We start from the raw sequence: 8,463 nt of genomic DNA, 5'->3' as shown, positions 1-8,463 counted from the left end.
TCACCTGTTTGTACCAGCTATCTCCCATCTACTCTGTCAGTTGAGAAGAAGGATTCTGACCCAAAACATTGCCTGTTATTTCCCTCCACATGTGAGATCCTCCAACAGATTGTTTGTCGATCCAGATTCCATCACCCATGGTCTGTTGTGTCTACCTCTCACTGTCACCATTTCAAGAGTCAAGAGTCAAGAGAGTGTTATTGTCATGTGTTCCAGATAGGACAATAAAATTCTTGCTTGCTGCAGCACAACAGAATATGTAAGCAAAATACGAAACGAGATAAAAGTTCAGTGTGTCTATATACCATAACCATATATATACACAATAAATAAACAGATAAAGTGCTATAGGCTGTTATTGTTCAGTTTGTTTGATGTCGTGTTTAATAGCCTGATGGCTGTGGGTAAGAAGCTGTTCCTGAACCTGCATGTTCCAGATTTCAAGCTCCTGTACCTTCTTCCCGATGGCAGTGGAGAGATGAGCGTGTGGCCAGGATGGTGTGGGTTTTTGAAGATGTTGGCAGCCTTTTTGAGACAGTGACTGCGATAGATCCCTTCGATGGTGGGGAGGTCAGAGCCGATGATGGACTGGGCAGTGGTCACAACTTTCTGCATTATTTTCTGCTCCTGGATGATCAAGCTGCCGAACCAAGCCATGATGCAACCAGTCAGTATGCTCTCTACTGTAGAAGTTCGATAGAGCTCTCCTTGACATACCGACTCTCCGTAATCTTCTTGACCCTTGCAGCATCTAAATATTGTTTCTGTTCAAAGATTTTAAAATGTGTCCTAACTAAGTCGTAAGCATGAGGAAGTGTTTAAGAGATAAATACCAATCCATAAGGTGGAGAAACAAGAAGGTTACAGTCTTTATTTTTATCTGGAGTAGTGCAAATGGGTGAATTTATGATTGACAGTTAAGCAGTCTGTTGGGATACATATTCACACAAAAAAGCTGCATCTTTATGTAAGAACTGAACGTGATTTATTTCAACTTGAAACAAAGGTTTTAAATCTGAATAAAATAAAGTACAAGAAGTCAGTTGACTCTAGTTGAGTAGATCACCAAATTAAAAATGCCAATAAATACAGAATGACCATCCCTTAATGGAGGAAAACAACATTTAAAGTAATATGCTTTTAAGGCAAACAAAAACTCCAAAAGAACATTAATTCTGCGTTGGTTATCAAAATAAGTATCAGATCAATTGAAATAACTTATAACGTTGCCAATGAAAACAGTAAGTCTAAGGATTGGGAACAGTGTCAAATTCAATGCATTGATTTAGAAAAATAAAGTAGAATGTGTGTGCAAGTAATGCCTGTCTCGGACAGGCCAAGTTATACCATGAAGGAATGAAACGGCAGAGAACCTGAACAAATGTTCCCATGAATGAAGATACAGACTGCCTCTTGGAAATAGTGGAAAACAATGGGATCTGATTGGATGTGCAGCTGAAAGAAATTAACAATAGTGAACAAAAAAATCATAAAGGAAATTAATAGAATTAAAAATAAATTTCCAGGACCTGATTTTCATTGCAGTTGGCAATTCACAGGTTGAAAGGTGGCCAGTGAAACTCAACTCCTTATGAAAAGATGGAAGGGAGAAAGTAGGGAATTGTAGACCAGTTACCTTGACTTGAACAATTTTGACAAATGGTAACTGTGTATTTAGAAAATTATACACACAAGTATCAATATAGAGCTACGAAAAGGAAATCACAATAAAGTGATTTTAAGGTTGTAAGTTGCAAAATAAATACTAGCAAAGCATCTGAATTGATGTACTTTGACTTTCATTAGGCCTTCAATAAAGTAGCAAACAAGACCTTATTAAACAAGCAAAGAACATCATGTGTGTGTGTGTGTGTGTGTGTGTGTGTGTGTGTGTGTGTGTGTGTGTGTGTGTGTGTGTGTGTGTGTGTGTGTGTGTGTGTGTGTGTGTGTGTGTGTGTGTGTGTGTGTGTGTGTGTGTGTGTGTGTGTGTGTGTTGGGGTGGGGGTTGATATACAGTATCTTATCTAAAGTACTGGAGAGAATACTGCTGACAAAGCTAGAAATGTATGTCCTTACTACTGACAATCAGTTTGGGTTCAAAAGAAAACATGGAACTGACCTGTGTATCTATGCTCTTAAAGAGATTGTGTTCAGGTACACAAGCCTGAATTCATCTGTATTCCTATGTTTTATTGATGCATCCAAGGCATTTGATAGAATTAACCATGAACACTTGTTTGTAAAATTGCTAAATAGAGGTGCCCCTAAATTCTTAGTGAGAATCTTAGTGTTCTGGTATGCCCATCAAACGTTTTACGTTAAATGGGACAATGTTGTATCTGCTCCATTCTGTGTTAGTAACGGAGTGCGGCAAGGAGGAATTTTGTCTCCTATTTTATTTAATGTTTATATGGACGAATTGTCAAATCAGTTAAATAGGCTAAAAACTGGCTGTCTTGTGTGCAACACTATTGTTAATCATCTGATGTATGCAGATGACCTGGTCCTGCTCTGTCCATATAGTGCTGGGCTGCAGCAGATGCTGAAGGTGTGCTCTCAGTATGGCCTTGATTATGACATTAAGTATAACGCTAAGAAAAGACGCATAATGGTAATTAGAAGCGCTGAGGACAGGGAATCAACTTTTCCGACCTTTTATTTGTCAGACAGTCCTCTTGCTGTGTGTGAGGAAATTAAATACTTAGGTCATGTCATATCTGATGACTGGAAGGATGACAAAGACCTCTACCGACAGCGCTGTAAAATTTATCTTCAAGCCAACATGCTTATAAGGAAGTTTTATATGTGCTCTGATTCTGTGAAGTGTTCCCTGTTCAGAACCTACATCACACCGTTATATACTGCTCAATTGTGGTCTAATTATAAGAAAAAGAGTATGCAGAGGCTTAAGGTTGCATACAATGATGCAATGAGGTTGCTACTTCGTGTCCCTAGGTGGCATAGTGCCAGTCAATTGTTTGTGTCCACTAGCGTGCCAACCTGTGAGGCACTCTTAAGACAGCTGATGTTTAGTTTTATGTGTCGCCTGGACAAGTCAGAGAACCACATAATTGAAGCCCTAGTCAGCCCTCTGAAAAGCTGCTATAGATTCACTTCTAGGCTAAGACGGCATTGGTGCAATAGCTTATATATATTTTAGGCTAATATGCAATTTTTTAATGTATCTTTGTAATTCTTTGTACTGTTTGATGTGTTATATGGACCTGTGTCTGAAATAAAGCTTTAATAATAATAATACAGTATTAACAGATTACAGAATGAACAAAAAACAAAGACTAGAAATATAGGGATATTATTTAGGTTGTGGGGCAATGACATGGGTAATACACAGCTCAGATTCATCTGAGCCTGTTTACAATCTACAAATCAATGAATTGGCAGAGTGAATCAAGTGTTTTGCTGATCATACAAAATAAGGTGGAATTGTACTTTGTGTGGTGGATACAATGGATGAGCAAGGACATAGCTGATTAAAAAGTTAATCTATAGTGAGGAAAGATAAAATCAGAGTGTATTTGTTAGCAAAGACCTTAGAGCAGAGCAAGATAGGCCACTCCTGCGAAATACAATGGGCTGACGTGTAGTACGTTACGGAGGGGATCCTGGGCATTTTTCACCGCCCATTTTAGTAACCGGAGCCTACCTGACTCGACTCGCAGTGTAATCAATGTTGCGGGGCAACAGTTTGTGTGTGTGTGATATAGGGTTAGATTCATAATTCTGTCTGTTCATACTTCTTGTCAAGAATAAAATTTGACTCTGGTAATTGTCTTTTTTAATGTTTTTTAAATCATTTCTTTTTAAATGCCTCACAAGCAGTGTTTGAGTTGATTTTGTAGTAACCGGAACCTACCCGACCCGCCTCGCAGTGTAATTAACATTGTGGGGGAAGTTTTTGTGTGTGATATAGGGTTAGATTCATAATTCTGTTAGTTCATAATTCTGTTAATTCTTGTTAAAGAATAAAATGTTTATAAACACACATACATGAATGTGATATAAATGTATATAATCATATAACACATACAATTATATTTCTTCTGATCCAATGACGAACTTTATTTCAGACTAGACAAGGGACATTAAATAAGAAACATTGTAAACCTCCCCGCAACTTCACACACACTAGGCCTTATCCCACCCCCCCCCCCCCCCCCCCCCCCCACCCCCGGCACTCCCTCGCCTGCCCCCACACTACAATGTCTCCCCCACCTCCTATGCCCTGCTGCCCCGGGCCGCGCACCCCCTCTCCCCGGGCCGCTCACTCCCTCTCCCCGCTGCCCCGGCCCGCTCACTCCCTCTTCCCGGGCCGCTCATTCCCTCTCCCCGCTGCCCCGGGCCGCTCACTCCCTCTCCCCGGGTCACGCACTACCTCTCCCCGCTGCCCTGGGCCGCGCACCCCCTCACCCCGGGCCACACACTCCCTCTCCCCGCTACCCCGGGCCGCGCACCCCCTCTCCCCGGGCCCCACACTCCCTCTCCCTGGGCCACGCACTCTCTCTCCCCGCTGCCCTGGGCCGCGCACCCCCTCACCCTGGGCCCCACACTCCCTCTCCCCGCTACCCCGGGCCACGCACCCCTTCTCCTCGGGCCCCACACTCCCTCTCCCCGCTGCCTCGGGCCGCACACTCCCTCTCCCAGGGCCGCACACTCCCTCTCCCCGGGCCCCACACTCCCTCTTCCCGCTGCCTCGGGCCGCTCACTCCCTCTCCTCGGACCACACACTCCCTCTCCCCGGGCCCCGCACACCCTCTCCCCGGGCCGCACACTCCCTCTCCCCGCTGCCCCGGGCCGCACACTCCCTCTCCCCACTGCCCCGGGCCGTGCACCCCGTCTCCCCGGGCCCCACACTCCCTCTCCCCAGGCCACACACTCACTCTCCCCGGGCCGCACACTCCCTCTCCCTGCTGTGGAAACAAAGATCCGATCTTTGGCCGGAAGCAAGATGGCGGAACAAGATGGTGGAGCAAGATGGCGGAACCAGATGGCGGGGGCTGGTTGCTAAAATGGGTCCTATAATCACCCATGAATCTGCCCATGAGCGTACTACGTTTGCGTGAGGGTAACCCATCTTGCTCTGCTCTAAGATCTTTGTTTGTTAGATGCTGAGAGTCTGAAAGGTATTCCTGTTCTAAGAGACCAGATGTACACAAATCATTGAAACTTAGTATGCATGTCAGGCAAGCAATTAGAAGGCAAAGATTATGTTGGCTTTAAATGTAAAGAGATTTGAATACAAATTTGCTCCAATTATACAGGGTTCTCGCAAGACTGAATGTGGAATATTATAGTCAGGCCGAGACTCCCTACCTAAAGAAGGATATATTTGCAATAGAGTGCAGTGAAGTATCACCAGATTTAACCACACAAGAAGAGGTGAAACAAAGTCTATATTCTTTATTGCCTCTTCTATACCTTAGCTCCTTATCTCACACTTTTTTTAGCTTTTAATTTCCGGCCTTTGTCAGTCGAAAACCTCCACCTATCACTTGGTAAGCTTTGTCCTGCCCCTGTCTCTATTTCAGCTTTCTCCCCCCAACTATAATGTTAGAAGAAAAGTCTCAACCTGAAATTTTGTCAATCCATGTGTCCAGATGTGCTACCTGTCCTGCGCAGTTGCTCCAGCACTTTATGTATTTTTTGGTAAACCAGCATCTGCAGTTCCTTGTATCTAAGGCTTATGCACCTGAGTTTGGAAGAATTAAGTATTTACTTGTATGCTGTTATCTCTTGATATATTTTGATTAAAGTTCTCTTTCTCCTTTGCTTCAAATTAGTACCTTCACAGCATTGGTGTCACGGGTCTACTTTGCAAGCTATTCCATTTGGCAGATCTACCCAACCCCTCAACCAGCTCTAGACTCACTATTGGTGAAAGGTATAATTTTGTCTTGCTTTTCTTAAGATTTAAATGAGATTTAAGAGTAAGTTAATAAGGAAGTTAATTCATCTTATGATAAGAACTTTTGCAGGAACACTTGCAAGCCTAATGGCACAAATCCTTTCGGAGGTTTATCACTAATATTGGCATTGATATTAGTTTATTATTATCATGTGTACTCAGATGCAACGAACGGCTGTTGTTTGCGTGGTGCCCTGTCAAAACTATACTATCCATGAGTACAATCAAGCCATACAAAAGTACAAGGACAAGATTGGAAACCATGCTGAGTCTCTCTCAGAAGTAAAGAGATCATTAACAGTTGACAATGGGATGGTGGGGGAGGATCAAGCATTGAATACCATGATAAGAGAAAGCTGTGTGTTCATTGCTATTTATAAGTCACCAAGCCTAATATTAATTTTATTTTCAAGATAATAATACATGTACAACTTTTTCCGTATCATATCTCCGTCCGCACAGCGGCCTAACATCGAGGAGCTGGCGAGCCCTTGTTGGGATCGACTTCGGGAGCTCCAACCACAGGAGCCTGTGGACTTAACATTGTGGAGCTCGGTTTGTGGCCCCTTAGTTAAGGACCGACTTCGGGGGCTCCTAGCCGCAGGAGTTTCGACTGCCCTGACACGGGAGCTTTGATCACCCGAACGCGGGAGTTTCAATCGCCCCGACTGCGGATGGTTCGACTGCCCCAATTGCGGGAGAAAAGAAGCGAAGAATATAATACATTATTGCCTTCCATCACAGTGGATGTTTATGTTAATTTTTATGTTGTTGTAGGTCTTGCTGCTTTTTTGGTATTATATGGCAAATCAAATTTCTTGTATGTTCTTACATACTTGGCTAATAATTTCTTTGTATCTTGTATCTTTGTATCTTTGTAATATTTGTTAAAGAATGCCTCATCTGTTAAATTATTTTGCTTTTGATTGAAACGTAAATTGAATTTCTACTGAATTTGATTGCAAACAGAAACTACATGAATGTGCAAGAAATTCTTTATGCATGCCCATTATTTAATGGATACAATCTAATCATTTCCTTTTTGCACTATTAAAATCAAAACAATGTTAACAGTACTTAAATTTTTACAGAACAAAGGACCATATATTTTGCAGTTTAAAATAGCAAATGGCAGTGAAGGCCAAGTCATTGGATACTTTAAAGGTGGATTCCTGATTTAAGGTTGTCAAGGATCATGGGATGAAGGCAGGAGAATTGAGTTGAGAGGGAGAGATAGACCAGCCATGATTGAATGACGGAGTAGACTTGATGGACCGAATGGCCTAATTCTGCTGCAATGCCCAATGAAATTATGAACTAGACAGAGGTTAAGCCCAGTTACAATAATATCCCTGTATTACTTGAAATGTTCACTTCCGTAAACAAATTCATTTGTAATAACAAACTAGTTAATTATAACATACATGGTAATGTTTACTTTACACTTTAGACTGTAGGGAAACAGCTTGGAAACAGGCCCTTCGGCCTGTACTAGGGACACTTTATAATTTTTACCAATGACAATTAACCTACAAACCTGTATGTCTTTGGAGTGTGGGAGGAAACTGGAGCAATTGGAGAAAACCCACGCGGTCACAGGAAGAACGGACAAACTCTGTGGAGTCAGCAACCTGGGTCTCTGTGGCTGTAAGGCACATACTTTACCTCTGCACCACTGTGCTGCCCTTTCCTTATTTGTGAACGCAGTTCCCCACTGCCACAAATTTTGCAGTTGAGTATCCCATTTTTATGGACATTGCAGGCTTCAGCACACCCAGGATACCCTTATCCTTTGCGATCGGCTATTATGACCACCAATTCTCCCTGCCAGATAACTCAGGTGATTATTTATTTTACTTCTATCAGGTATAAGTTGAGAAAGCCATTGTGTCATAAGGTCACAGCATGGAAACAGGCCCTTTGGCCCAACATGTCCATGCTGACCAAATGGCCATTCTAGGCTAGTCCCATTTGCCTGCATTTGGCCCATATCCATCAGAACCATTCATATCCATGAATCCATCCAAATGTATTTTGAACGTAGTAGCTGCATCTGCTTCAATACCTTCTACTGGAGGTAGTCAAGGCTGAAGCACAGTTTTGCTTTCTGAGCTGGAATAGGGCTGATGGTGATTAGTTTTTGTTTTAGTACTAGACTAAGTGGGACCCGTTGGATCCCATTTTCACACGGGAGGCCTGGTACTCCAACGCAATATTCCACCATTCACGCATAGCCCACAAATGCGCAGGCACGGCTGACGGGTTCCCATTGTGACAACCCTGATCCCCCCCTCCTCCCCTCACCCCCCCACTCTGTCCCTTGCCCTTCCCCGCCCACACGCACAAACTGCATCCCCCCTCAATCCCCCCCCAACTCCCTCCCCACATTCACTCTAAGTGGCTCTCCGGCGGCGCAGCCATTCCCGCCTATTGGGTTCCCATTGTGATGTAGAACACGCAGGTATTACTGCGTAGGCGCACTTGACGGGCACGGCAAGTGGGAAAGGGATTTATTAAAGCTTAAAATGTGAATATAACAA

The 8,463-nt window shown here is 43.2% G+C and overlaps 1 pseudogene; it reads right to left on the bottom strand.

Annotated features, from left to right (window-relative positions):
• Positions 1 to 7,619: 7,619 nt before the first annotated feature.
• Positions 7,620 to 7,762, bottom strand: LOC116972641 (annotated as a pseudogene).
• Between the last annotated feature and the right edge of the window lie 701 nt (positions 7,763 to 8,463).

Source organism: Amblyraja radiata, chromosome 4, assembly GCF_010909765.2.
Source record: "Amblyraja radiata isolate CabotCenter1 chromosome 4, sAmbRad1.1.pri, whole genome shotgun sequence".
NCBI lineage: Eukaryota > Metazoa > Chordata > Chondrichthyes > Rajiformes > Rajidae > Amblyraja > Amblyraja radiata.
This window is presented reverse-complemented; position numbering and strand designations above follow the sequence as displayed.